Source organism: Neolamprologus brichardi, chromosome 3, assembly GCF_056152115.1.
Source record: "Neolamprologus brichardi isolate AB-2024 chromosome 3, ASM5615211v1, whole genome shotgun sequence".
Taxonomy (NCBI): domain Eukaryota; kingdom Metazoa; phylum Chordata; class Actinopteri; order Cichliformes; family Cichlidae; genus Neolamprologus; species Neolamprologus brichardi.
In genome coordinates, this window is record NC_142106.1 from 58,282,977 (window position 1) to 58,298,188 (window position 15,212).

General features: G+C 41.9%; 1 protein-coding gene and 1 pseudogene across 1 annotated transcript in view; both read right to left on the minus strand.

Annotated features, from left to right (window-relative positions):
* Positions 1–15,212, minus strand: part of LOC102787331 (uncharacterized) — a 526,954-nt gene that overhangs the window by 482,232 nt on the left and 29,510 nt on the right. The window lies entirely within an intron of this gene.
* Positions 902–4,407, minus strand: LOC148105964 (uncharacterized; annotated as a pseudogene).

A 15,212-nucleotide genomic window follows, 5' to 3' on the forward strand; every position in this document is an offset into this window, starting at 1 on the left:
TAACGTTTCAGATCTTGTGCATGAAATAAGGCACAAAGGTGTATGTTGGCCAAAAATGAATTCCATTTGGGAGAGAAGTTTCTTAAGGTAAAATATACTGCACCCAACTCGTGAATACCTCGCTTGGAACCAAGAGGATTTGCAACCTCAAAGTCATCATAGAACATTTGGATCTGAACTGTGTGCTTTTCTGTTGAAAAAAGAGTCTTCAATAGAGATCCATCACAAATATCTCTGAGTCTTGAATCACAAGTGTCGGATTTTTTCAACATTTCTCCAACATGCTGACTCTTAAATATTGATTCCAATGTTGATAATATTGGAACATACATGAATTTATCTTGAACAACTGCCTGATCATATGTTCCAGTCTTTTTATTTCGCCTTGTGTCAAATCTTGAGCCAATTACACATTCAACTGGTTCTACAGTTTCCCACTTGTCTGATAAATATTTTGACCTCTTGTACTCCGAATTAAGAACTGAGAAAGGATTCTCTAACTCATCAAAACATGCTTCAACTTTCTTGCACATTTCTGTTTCTCTTTCATTACTAAATACATGCTTAATGACTGTTTCTTTAGCATGTTGTTGGATATCTTGAACAATCTCTTCCATGGAATTCACTACAGGATTCACTACACTTTGGCCTACACCTGCTGCCTTTAGATCAGAAATAACAGCTGCACAACTATTTACAAGGTCTGCTGAAGATAATTCCCACTCAGCCTCTAAATGTTCAGGCACCACATCATCATTAGCAGCAGTACTTGTGTCCGTAACACTTTGAACTGGTGAAAAATCTAGTTCTGCAGAATCAAATGAACTGCTTACGTGGCATTTGTTCAGGTGCTTTCTAAAGCCAGAAAAACGACTAAAAGAACGTGAACATCCCACTTGGCCACATTTGAGATATAGTGTCCTGCCAGTACAGAGACCATGAATTACCTTAAGGTGTTTTACAAGGCTGTTTGGTCTACCATGATCACTTTTGCAAAGAAAGCACTTCATTATTTTGATCTCAATGGATACTAACGCACCATTCTTGCTCGCAACTCTGCAACTCAGGGAGTTTCCTTTGTTTCCCCAACATCAATGTTGTAAATGGTTGTTTGCAGAAAAGTGAAAAGGTTGGTCAGGGATGAACTGTAAGACGTATCAAAGACATAATGGGCCTTAAAGAGTTCATCAAGGGCTCCTACTGAACCTGTCGCTTTACATGGAAGTGCATGCTTGTCAATCACAATGAAGAAGGTGTGAATGCTGCTTCTTGTGGGTCCCTGAGCAAGAAGGTAGGGCTGACTGCTTCGGGTGATGTTGTCTAGATGCTGCTGTACACTGGTTCCAGCCTACAACAACACATTAAACAGCAGTATTTAGTGACTATCCCATTAGATTAGATCACCTTACTGTACATTACAATGGCGGTGATGGAATATATATTTTAAATAACATACCTTTAGGAATTTGATGAGGTTATCGACAGCTTGAGATGCAGACATCTTTCCTGGTCTCTTTCGCCCTTGTGCAGATGGTGGTAGCAGATGTAGCAGCAGCAAGATAGCAGACATGTCACTGTCCCAGCCTACAGACGAATAAACAAAGAATTACTCCAAAAATACATTCAATAGACAGAATTACCTATATAACCAACAATGGCAGATAAAAACAGTCAGAGTCATACCATTCTCAACTTCAGTAGCTGACTCAGCATTGCACATCAACTCCAAGAGCTCCGAGGTGGGTACAAGTCCATGACTTTCCTTTACAATCTTTGATTTGAGATCGATGGGCCACCTCTCCAAGAATTTGTTGGCAGTGACCTCATCAAACAGGAAATCTTGTTCTATCTATAATGCAAAAACAGAAGATAAGAGAGGTGTAATGAGTGAAACTGCAAGCTGCATGGAATATTTCAGTGATTCAACAAATGAAGATGTCTTACCAGTCCTGGTGTGTCCAGAAACCGCGGGAAGACTGTGAAGACATCTGCTGCATTCTTATCATCGCTGACCATTGAATGCCGATAAATGAAGGTAGCTTTCATCTTTTCACGGATAGTGTCTTCATCAGCAGAGTGTCTCAAAAGCGCAATAGCTGCTTTTACATCCTCATCTGATAACACTGTCTCAGTGGTGAGTGGTCTGGATCGACCACGGCCTGGCCCGCCAACTTAAGAAAAAACTATTTGATTGACTCCTACCTACAAATTAGATCAGAATCATTTAAATCACAAGTGAACTTACTTTTAGGAGATTTGGAAAGTGAGACACTTCTTTCCTCTGCAGCTTTTCTTTGAATGGTCTTCAACCGCCACGCAAGGTATCCTGAAGCGCTCTCTGGATCATAGTAATGTTCCTGTGTAATTAAATACAAGCAGAATGTTATCAACATTTCTGAGGGCAACTATGTGTTTAATGTTGCAAGGTCCCCTTTACTTACATATCCATGTTGTGAATATGGGTCTTCCAGATATGGAAACAGAGCAACAATCCCCTGCGCATACATCACTCTTACACTTTTAGGGGGAGATGTCCTAATGTATAAATTCAGTGATGACCGTCACTCAATTGGCATTGAACATCACAATTAAAAATAATACTAAAAATGTTTCTTTATAGACTACATTTATGATTCTTACCCATGTGCTTCTGTCATCTCAGCAGCAAGTATGTTTATCATCTGTCAGAGATTTGGTTTTTGCATACTCTTGTATGATGTGTTCACCACCAGGCTTTGTTGTTAGGATTTTTTCAATCAGCTTAAATAGACATAAAATATGAAGTCAGAAATGTTTTAAACCTTGAGAAAAACTGGAAAATGATTACATAAAAACACTTCACATCAAACATGCAAATTAGGCTAACAATGTTCACTACCCACAGCTTTTGCTTCATAGTTTATATGGCATGGCCTTTTAGGTTGTCTTCCTTCAGTGGTGGCTGCTTCTTCAGGAGGTTCACACATTGTGAAGTTTAGCATGATTGTATCATCAGATGGAGAAGATGATGATGATGATAGAGATACACCTGTGCATTAAGGAACATGACCAAAGCAGAAGCATTAAATTTAACTGTTAATGCTTCAATCTCAACCTTTATATTTAATATAAACATATACGTATGTGAGTGATTACCAAGTTCTTCATTGCTCAGCATGACTCGGAAGGTTACAGGTGACCCCTTCACTATTTCTTCAAACACCTCTGCGTCTACTTCTGTGTCAGACTGGTCAAACACCTTCATATCTAGCTGTCTGCCTTCTGCTATGTTAAATTTTAGGCACACTGAAGTAAGGTAAGAGAAAAGAAATGTTACAGAAATTGTTAAAAAAAAAAACGCCATGCATTTTCTTATTAAATGGTAGAGTAAGGCTATGTCTTCACAAAATATTGATGAGCTGAAGCTTAAGCATATAGGTAATTCTCATTCATTGTTGAAGTAGAAACAATTATCAACTTAGGTAGTTGAGTAAGAATATAATTAAGCTTATAATTAAGCTGGTATATTGACCAGGTAAACATTGTTATCTTGTTTTATCCTGATATTCTAACCTTCTTTCATGAAAGCATCAAATGTCAGGTCAGACAGCCTAACATACTTCTGCTCCCCACCAAACAAAACACGCAGCAACATATTCTGTTCACAAAACAAAGAGAAAAAAAGAATAAAGGAAAGAGTTTAAGACTGTGGATGTACTTTAGAGCTTTAGTTTCTATACAAAATAGAAGCAGTTAAAAGTTAATATTACTTAGCAGCTACAGTATGAAGAAATAAGTAACAGATTAACTGCTAATAAAGATCCTTTATCAACCAGTGTTACTGCAAATGGACCAAGTGTGACTAACATCTAATATTGTTTAATAACTTTAGTCTACTTATCAAGTATTGGTCAACTTACTGCAATTCGCTTTATTTCTGTGAACAATTAATGTATATTAACATATCATTAACATTGCTGTCAGTTAATTTATACAAAATAATCTAAATTAATTCTAAATTAGTGTATGCCTTTGGCATTTGCTTAAAAGAATATAAATCAGTAGAGTAAACTTTATTGTAATGTCCCACTTTTTCTGATAGTTTCTTCGAAGCTAATTAGCGATTATTAGCTTACTATTAAACGGTCATTTAGTTGCTAAAACTATCCCATTAGACATGTGACAATAATATTATCTAAGCTGCACTTAGAAGAAATACATAGTTAACATGTTTTAGGTTAATCTTAACTCAGTGAGAAGATAACGAACATTTGAACTTTTAGCAACGGTTAGCATGTAGCTACTCGACAATATCATTAAACCTGTGGGTAAATGCTGCTAACATGTCCTCACTCGACATCAGTGCAACTATAAAAAGCTATTTAGTTTAAAAATGACTAAACAATGTTACCAGTATGGGAATGTTAACTTAACTTACCTGACTGTGGCAGCTCTTCGGAGAAAATTCAGCGTGCGTCACAGCTCTCAGAGCGCGCGCCTGCGCACTGGTACTAATCAACACTGTGTGGAGTTAAGTCTTCACTCCGTGTCTACAGAACACTGACTTTTAACTCTGACGTTAGAGCTGCTTTACTCCTCACAGAGTTGTAAATACTCTCTCTAGGTTCAAATAGTTTACACTGAAATATTGACACTCCATTTTTTACTGTGCACCTGTGTAAAATCCGAAATTCCCATGGTGTTGTTCAAAATGTGCTCTGGCACAATCATGAGCATCGCTTGCTACTGAAAACAAGAAGAAAGCCGGTCCTGCTGTGGGCTGAACCATTTGTTAATGGGGGGGGGGGGGGGGGGGACACTATGCAATATATTCAGTTTTAGCATTTATATTCACTGCTGACTGTAACTACGTTCAAACTGTTAATGCGATCTTATTTTAATAAACAACACTGTCACTCTACACCTGAGCCATAGACCACACCCTCCACCTCAATATACACCACAGTTTTCTCTGCTATGGAAATGAGATCAGGAGGAAATCATGATTATTATTATTGAATAAATGCTCACATTAATGTGGGCTTATTTGTTTCATATTAGAAACATTAGTTGAGTGTTTTTAGTATAAAATGGTGAAAGTCCCTCTTTTTGCTCCTCCCCTCACCTGTGGATGGACGGTGCTGTTACCGTGGTGACAGCTTGGATGTGTTTCAGTCCTGCCTGGTTATCACTGCAGGAATCTTTACTTTCACATTTATTACAGGTAATAACTCTGATTTTTCTGTGTATTATGAACTAAATGTATCCTGATACACACAGAGATGGATGAGCAGAGGTCACATGATGAAAGAACAAACATGGAGTCTTTGATTTATTTAGATATTTATTGATGAATGCAAACAAACCCTGACACTGAACCATCGTCCAGCTTTCACAGAACAAACCTGATCACATGACCTGCTGACCCAAACAGTGAAAAGCTCCATGGCAACAACAACAAACAGCCTCACATATGTTAACAGAGGCTGTTAGAAGCACAGAGTCTTTACAGTCTTTCTCCTGTTTGTACACAGATCTCTGCACATCTTCATCACAGTTACTCACAGACGTGCAGAGTGTGTGGATATCAAAGCTAAGTTTCCACCATGTTTGTAGTCTGTACTGGGACTCATGGAGCATCTCTCTATGAGCACTCAGTGCTTTAAACAGTGAGTCCCAGTTTAACCAGCAGCCTTCACACCACACATCACACAGACATGGAAACTTCAAACCCTCAGACTGAAGACACCATCAGAAATAAATAGATTGTGATGAAGATGAAGAACTGGAACAGTTTGCTGTGGTTTCTTCTGTTCCTGTCAGAAATAAGAGTCTGGCAGCACTTTGCTCTCCTTCCACATGTTTAAGGAGGAAGTGAAGAAGAGCGAGTGAGTCGTCTTCCTCTGTGGGCCCAACATCAGGCAGCAGCCACGTATTTTTAAAAACCCAGCACACTGCTTCAGAAACACTGAGTCCAGGTGACCAGAGTCATGTGATCAGTGAGGTCTTCACTCAGGACGTCACAGCTTCAGGACCTGATTCAGAGGTTTATAAGGACGTGGATCATTGGTGCTGATGTTGTGTGAGAGCTGGTGAACCATGGGGAACATAAATAACAACCAGGCCATCAGCAATTCTACCCCCAGCTCTAAAACCTACATAATACACTATACATATAGTTATATAGGTTATAGTATGTTATATATAAACGTAGCTGAAGCAGTTTCATTTGTAGCTTCACGCTGCACTTCATATGTTTGTCCACCAGATGGCAGCACAGAGGCCTGTGTTGGAAAGCTTTGAGTAATGAAGCGTTTTCAATCCAAGCTTCAGAAAGCTTCATGTGGTCATTGTTGGGTTCAATATTGAGGAGGGTTAGAGGAGGTAATCAACTTTCAAAATAACAACACTGATCCGGCCAGGTGGAGTCAAACGATGATTTAATGCACGCGTGGGGGGACCACCGCCGTACGCAGACAGCGCCGATCCCCGACTTACAGAGCATAAGCAGATGCTTTATATACCATCAGGGCTTAAATCTAATACGCCCCTTCAACGTCAATCAGATACAGGTCATACATAGGTTTCAAAACCACAAAGACTTTTAACACAGTTTAAAATAACATTGTCTCCGTCTCCACAGCAGATGCTTCCTGTCAGCCTTCTGACTTTCACTTCTCGTCTGGAACACCAGACCCACACCCTGCAAGAAACTGTTCCTCTTTTTGCAGAGACAATTTTGCAGTTGCAAGCAAACATGACTAACCTCTCACCTATAAATGAGTCTATCTACTGTGTGTGTGTGTGTGTGTGTGTGTGTGTGTGTGTGTGTGTGTGTGTGTGGCTCGACCTCACACGAACTTTGTCTTATGAGAAGAGAGGCCAATTCTCATGTGCATAATAACCTAACTGAAACTATATCTGTAATATGTTGAATAAATGTTTTAATCAAATGAGTGCCCCTACTTCAAAGCTCAATAAAAAGATATAAATGACTAAAAGATAACAATGAATAACCTGGTTATTCAAATAGCATCCTCCCAACAGCTCCTCAAAGTACCTTTCACAAGCACGCTCTGCAAAAGCCTGCACTTCCTGTCTACTTTGGCACAGAGTGTACTCAGAGTTAGGCCTTTCAGAATCAGCACATACACATTTAAGATTATAACAAGCATTCAAAAGCATTTAAGATCATTGATTTAACTCAACAGTTTAACGTGGTTATAACTGCACCTGTAATAAAGGCTAATTGGGTACCAATATGTTTAAACATCTGAATGCAATATCAATGCTGTAGATTATGTTATTAATGTTAGTACTGCAATGGTAATGATGATGATTATTAACAATAGCAGTAAAATAGTTTCCCTAATCCCCACATCATCAAGGAAGCAACCAGGAAATATCTGCTGTGTGTAAAAACAGCAACACAAGAATCCAGAATGAAGACAAGAAACTCAAAGCTCACACACAAAACAGGTGGAGCTAATTTTGTGACGTGTTTCTGTAAAAACACCACAGAAGTGAATCATCAAAGTTTCCATGTGAGCTGATGATGCTGCTGCAGAGTTTCTGTGAACCTCCTGTGACCCCGCCTCCTCATACAGAGACATCTTATTGCTCTTCAAACTGCATCACGTGGACACATGTGATTGTGTATTGTAGTATTGATCCCAATGCTGGTATTAGTACTGGATCAATAACACTGGATGGATGCGTTCAGCATGGAGCCCCTGAGCTGTGTTACAGACAAACATGGAAAACTGACAGGTCTGTGTCATTCACAGTCTGTAACACTTCTAAACAACAGAGGCTGACCCAAGTGCCTCAGAGCCAGGCACGCTCACATCACAGCTCTCTAAATAAGCCAGTTTCAAAATAAGAGCTGAAAGCTGTGTTTGGTTGTGTTAGCTTATTATTGTGGAGACTAACATTCAGTGATCATGTGTTCAGACTCATAATGATTACTCTCAGAAATCCTGATCTTTGTATTTACTGTGTGTTGGATCAATAACTGAGATTCATCGTATCACACAGCTGTGCTGCTGCTGCTGGTGATGTCAGCACATCTGGAACAATACGAGGTATCTGCTACCAGACTGAGCAGGACGTGAGACCTGTGGACTGTTTAAAGCTGTCCCTCCACAGCTCACTCAGACCTGATCCACACCTCAGTGATATTCTCTGACTTCCTCAGTAGAGACAGAAACCATTCAGATCTGGGACGATCAGCTGACTGATGATGTCACACAGACTGTGTTTTTCAGGAACAGTGATTCTGATGTGAGCCTGCTAGCTGACAGCAGACCTGATGAAACCACATGTTCACATCTGTGAGGACAGACTGGACTCTTTGACTGCACCTTGGTTCTCCTCAGAGGTCTGTACAGGAGCATGTCCACCCCCACTGAAGATCTCAGTCACTGTGAAACATAGAAAGCTGCTTGTGTAGCCTCTGCCTCACATGTAGATACAGCTACAGGTTTCTCTGTCAGTCAGACTGAAACAGTGTCCTGATGCTGCATCATTCAGCTCTGTGCCCCAGTCAGCATCACTGTGAGCTACCAGTGTCAGTGTTTCTGCCCTTTTCCTGTAACACTACACTCAGCACAGGCTCAGCTGCTATCCAGTGTTGGACTTTGGCTTCAGCTGCTGTGATAGATCCTCTAACATAGATCAGCTCTGCTACATGTTGTTAGATAAGTGCAGCTGCCTGTCATGTCCTGATGTTTCTCTGGCTCAGCAGCTTCTCCATCAGAGGTTCACATGGAGCTGATCCAGTATCTCCAGTAACTGTGTTCTGTGCCTCACTGGTTCATCCTTCTGTCTGTGTGACGTCAGTCAGATGTTGAAGTTAAACTCTGTAATCTTCACTGTGTCACAGAGTTCAGTGAGTCCCGTTATTCACAGTATCAATCAGATCATCAGAGAACAGCTGATCAGCAATCAGTGGTGCCAACAGCACCTCCTGTGGTGAGAGGATGCAATAATGCAATGTAGCATTTTTACACTCAACACTTCCAGTCATGAAACTGTCTGTTGGATCTGTTTGACGTTGCTTTCTTGTGTTGCTTTCTTGGTTAGAGTTCCTCACAAATGTCCAGATTATTCTTCTAATGAGGCGTCGACCATGTTTTCAGTTCTTTAGAAGAAAACAACGCCCTTTGCCATCCTTACTTTTCTTTGACTTCTTCAAATGCAGCTGAACTCCAGCTGGTATTTTATTGGACTTTGCAGCTGTTTCTGGTCATCAGTTCATTCCTGCAAACCTCTGAACCTGAACAACAATGATGCTGCATTGCTGGCTGATCCCAAAAGGTTGATTCTGTTCATCTGGACGTTTTCAGAAACGTTTGCTTACTGATCAGGTGACTTCTTCAGTCTCAGCTGACTGCAGCTTTACAACCTTACAAACAGCACATTTGCACAATGACTGAAACCAGCAGCAGCAGCACCTGATATATATGATACTAATATAATACATATACATATATAATCCATACTAATGATGAAGGAACTGAGCTCACAGTCCATTGTTCATTCAGTGAACTACTCAGTTTATTTTGGGCCTCAGAAATGCTCACTCTGTTTGTACATCACTGTCAGCAATAGACTCATTCTGCTGTGTGGACAGGAACACATGTGACATCACTTCCTGTTTGTTTGTGACTGAAGAGGAAGAAGTTTACAAGGAATCATTTAGAAGAGTTTCAAACATCAACTGATTGAATCCATGAATCTGAAAACGTGTTTGTGAGTGAAAGAGACAGACATGTACAGACTGAACTATCTGTTCAACAGTCAGAGTGTTTCTGTAACAGGAGACACTCTTTACACCCCACTCAGCACAGGGACACTGAGGCACCAGGAGACCAAGGAAACCCAAACCCAGGATAAAGAGTTTGTGTGAATGTGGTGTTGAAGGTGTGGAGGTGGATCAGAGTGTCAGAGGAGACTCTGTAGAAGGACAGAGTGCCAGCAGGACAGTCCACATACACTGCTGCTCTGTTAGAGACAGAGGAGGAGGAGGAGATGTATGTTCCTCTGTTATTGTGCCTGACATAATAACCAAATGTCTCAGAGCAGATCAGACTCCAGGACTGATCATTTCCTCCAAACTCACAGTCATAACTGCGTCCTTTCCTTCTGATGCTTCTGTAACTCACTGATATAAAAACACTTCCTCTCCACTCGACCTCCCAGTAACAGCGACCAGTCAGACCATTTCTACACAGCAGCTGATAATCATTAAATCTGTCTGGATGATCAGGATATGACTGAACCTCCTCCACACGTGTCACCTTCCTGTTGTTGTCAGACAGTTGGAGCTTTGTGTTCACTGTGTTTGTGTCGATTGTGAGTTGACAGGAATCTGATGGAGAGAACAAACACAATCCAGCTGCAGTTATTGATCCATCATCTGTTCATTGATTGACACTTTGATGATGACTCCTGACATGATGAAGATGGTTGAATGTGTGCTGCTTTGTTTTCATGAATCCCATTAAAAACACACTTACACTTCCTCAGACCTGGTGTCAACCATCGGACTCCAGCAGGCTCCACCCTGAAAGGAGGAGGGGGGTCAGAGCAGCACAGTCAGCATGCACACATGGACATTACATGGCTCTCATACACACACTGTTACACACTGAGCTCAAAGCTCGGCTCCACTGTTTTATTCAAAGAAATCTACATTTATTTATCAGCACATTTAAAAACAGCTTGAGCCAAAGTGCTGCACAGAGTAGAGAGAAAATAGGAAACATACACAGTAATTACTATAAAGACTCGTCAGAATTGAAAGCTACAGAGTACAAATGTGTTTCCAACCGGGTTTTAAAAATGTCGAGTGTTGGTGACGACCTGATGTGAAGGGCGACTGTTCCAGAGTTTGGCTGCAGCCATCGATAAAGCTCACCTCTGTTTTTACGTCTAGTTCTGGTCAGAAGCTACTTATCTGCAGACCTGAGGGCTCGACTTGGATTATTTTGTTAAAGAGAGATAAGATGGAGCCAATCACTCAGAGATTTAAAGACAAACAACCAGATCTGGAAGTGGATTCTACCACGTACTGGTAACCAGTGGAAAAAGCTGGAAAAAGCTGGTGATGGGTCGTCTAGCACAGACCCACCACTGGAACCAGACAATTCATGAGGGAGAGAACTGTGACAGCGCCGTTCCTTCACTTGACCTCAGTCGCTCTCGTCTGCTCCCTCGTAACACTGCTCTTTATTGAGGTTACATGAATATGCATAAGTTCATTAACATATGACGTCTTACACAGGTATGAACAAAGAGTACCAGTCTGTGCATAGTGTAGGTATGTGTGTGTTTGTGTGTGTGTGTGTGTGTGTGTGTGTTCGAGATGTGACCCTGTGACCCCAAAGTTGGTGCTAAGAGTCCAGCGGTCCCCCTAACAAAGGGCTCTTATACTTAACCAGACACAGAGTAGGTGTCCTCCTACACCAGGGGTCTCAAACTCGTGGCCTGCCGGCCAATTGCGGCCTGCAGGACGATAGTTTTTGGCCCCCACCTTAATATGAAAATTTAATGTTAGTTTGATAATGTATGACACTTTACAGTGTTGTGTGCGGAGCTGAATTAACCCACCAATCAGGGTGGGATATGGATCTCAGGGGACAACAGCCGGGCTTGATGCAAGCAGGGAAACATTTCTCAATGAGTAAAAGTTACAGCAGCGTTGCCCTGGAGTGTTTCTTTCTTTTCTGTGCCTGGCTGGCTTCCTCCTTTCCATTGGGCAAACGTGGACATTCGCCCCAGCGCGCTGCGTTCACAACACTTCAAAAAAAGTTGTTTTTTTTAAGTTGCTGCCCAGCGGGACATTATACGTATATAGATTTATACACACGTCAGTGGGAGTTTTAGTTATTTTTTCACAGAGAGAGATCTCATATTAACTCTCAAAGTGATGCGTAGGCGGCGGGATAAAAGAAAAGTAATGAACTCAATGCAGCCCAATTTAGTCTGCAGTCACTGTTACGGTCGCTGACCTCTAGTGGCTCTCCCTCTGTAGAAGAGTTTTTTTCTCCTTTTATTGTGTTGCAGGTCTGCCTCATGAGCCACAGCTGAGGTGTGTTCCAGCTCGTCAGCCACGGCATATAGTCTGCTATCCTAAACTGCCACACCCCTGCCACTTCCCCCATTTTTGCCAGGGCTGTGAGCTATAGTGTTTTGGGCAGCGGGCCTTAGTGTGTGTGTGTGTGTGTGTGTGTGTGTGTGTGTGTGTGTGAGTGAGAACTTGAACTCTGTGAAACTTTGGTTGTCTTTCTTTTATTGTAAGCAAAGGTGTGCCCTTACTGTGTTATTTAGTTCATCGTTGTGGAAGCAGGTAGGGATTCTCTGCCATTTTTGTTTCAACTGTTTTCTCCTGTTTTTGGTTAGGCAGGGAGCTCAGCCATTGTATTTTGTTTTGGTTAGAGAGTACTTGGTTTGATTATTAGCTAAAGGGGGTGTTTTGTTTGTTGTTTTGGCTTTGGAGACCCTGAAGAAAAGAGCTTCCCTGTGTTTATTTTTACTGCAGTAGTTTTGGGAAATAAATCATGTTTACTGACATCTATTCTCCAGTAGTTTCTTTTCTCTTTCACTTTGTGTTACCCCTCACCCCAGTCAGCACTTCATTTTTAAGTGGGGCGTAACATAAGTGGGGGCTCCTCCGGGATTCATTTTGGATATGGCACAGTTTAGCCTGGGTGATTTTATAGGTAAGCCTGCGTTGGACCAGCTTGATGCATGTAGGAAGGAGGATTTATGTGCTGTTGCCGCGCATTATGAAATCCCTGTGGCTAAGTCCATGAAGAAGAGCGAGTTGAAGTCTCTTGTTGTCAGTGGGTTGGTTGGGAAAGGTGTGTTCCCTTTAGACGTGGACTCGGGGGATGCCGCGTCGGTCCTTGAAACCCCTGATCAGTCTAAGGTTTGTGCTGAGGAGGGGGCGGGGACACCAACGATGGTCAAACCGGGTGGGGGGAAAGCCACCAGCCTCTCTTCCACGGTTTGAGGCCTTCTCTGTCGAATCCAGTAATCCCAGTGTTAGTGCACGCTTAAAGGTACGTTTGGCTCGACTTGAACTTGAGGCCAAAGAAAGGGAACGTAAGGATGAGCTTGCGTTCAAGCTAAAGTGTCAGCAGTTAGAAGCTGAGACATCTATTAGGTTGCGTCAGCTGGAGTTGCAAGCTAACAAATTGTCTCCTGAGCCTTCTGCTCCACCTTCAGTGAAGGATGAAGATAACGATAGTAATCCTTCAGATAATTCTCCCCCTGCTCCTGCACCTCCAACATTTGATGTAGGCAAAAACATTGCCCTAGTTCCACCATTCAGGGAGATTGAGGTGGAGGCCTATTTTAATGCGTTTGAGCGCATTGCTATGGCTTTACATTGGCCCAAGGAGGTTTGGCCCCTTTTGCTTCAGTCCAAATTAATTGGTAAAGCACAGGAAGTATGCGCAGCTCTCACTATCGAGGACAGTCTTGTGTATGACAATATCAAAAGCGCTATACTCAAAGCCTATGAGTTGGTGCCTGAAGCTTAAAGGCAGCGTTTCAGGACCCTTAGGAAATCCACTGCTCAAACATTCCTCGAGTTTGCAAGGGAAAAAGGGATACTATTTGATAGGTGGTGTCAAGCAAGCAAAGTTTCAGGGTTTAACGCACTGCATGAACTGATATTGTTTGAGGAATTCAAAAACTGTGTTCCTGACCGTACAGTGCTGTACCTGAATGAACAAAAAGTCGCCACTTTGCAGGGGGCAGCTGTCTTGGCAGAAGAATTCGCTTTGACGCAAGAAAGCGTGTTTGCGGTTAAATCCGAATCACACTATCATGAACAAATGAAAAAGGACACAAAGCCGCACCCTCAACCTAGGGGTTCTTCGAGTTCCAAGTCTGATAGACAATGTTTTTACTGTCACAAAGTGGGGCATATAGTTTCTGAGTGTTTGGCTCTTAAATGTAAACCAGTGCCCCAGCAATTAAAACAAGCTAAAGGGGTTGGCCTAGTCAAGTCGCTGAGCTCCCCCTCTCATGTGACCATGAGTGAACCTGATAACTGTTTTAAACCCTTCATTTTTGATGGTTATGTCTCCTTAACAGGGTTTCCAGGGGATCAGAAGCCCGTGAGAATACTGAGGGACACGGGTGGCTCACAATCATTTCTATAGCGCCAAATCACAACAAATGTCGCCTCAAGGCGCTTCATAGATACAGAAAAAAGCCCAACAATCATATGACCCCCTATGAGCAAGCACTTTGGCGACAGTGGGAAGGAAAAACTCCCTTTTAACAGGAAGAAACCTCCGGCAGAACCAGGCTCAGGGAGGGGCGGCCATCTGCTGCGACCGGTTGGGGTGAGAGAAGGAAGCCAGGATAAAAGACATGCTGTGGAAGAGAGACAGCAATTAATAACAGATATGATTCAATACAGAGAGGTCTGTTAATACATTGTGAGTGAGAAAGGTGACTGGAAAGGAAAAACTCAATGCATCATGGGAATCCCCCGGCAGCCTACGTCTATTGCAGCATAACTAAGGGAGGATTCAGGGTCACCTGGTCCAGCCCTAACTATATGCTTTAGCAAAAAGGAAAGTTTTAAGCCTAATCTTAAAAGTAGAGATAGTGTTTGTCTCCCGAATCCAAACTGGAAGCTGGTTCCACAGAAGAGGGGCCTGAAAACTGAAGGCTCTCCCTCCCATTCTACTTTTAAATACTCTAGGAACAACAAGTAGGCCTACAGAGCGAGAGCGAAGTGCTCTAATAGGGTAATATGGTACTACAAGGTCATTAAGATAAGATGAGGCCTGATTATTTAAGACCTTGTATGTGAGGAGCAGGATTTTGAATTCAATTCTGGATTTAACAGGAAGCCAATGAAGGGAAGCCAAAACAGGAGAAATATGCTCTCTCTTTCTAGTCCCTGTCAGTACTCTTGCTGCAGCATTTTGGATTAACTGAAGGCTTTTCAGTGAGTTTTTTGGACATCCTGATAATAATGAATTGCAGTAGTCCAGCCTGGAAGTAATAAATGCATGAACTAGTTTTTCAGCGTCACTCTGAGACAGGATATTTCTAATTTTAGAGATGTTGCGTAAATGGAAGAACGCAGTCTTACATATTTGTTTAATATGTGCGTTGAAGGACATATCCTGGTCGAAAATGACTCTTCGGTTCCTCACAGTGTTACTGGAGGCCAAGGTAATGCCATCCAGAGTAAGAATCTG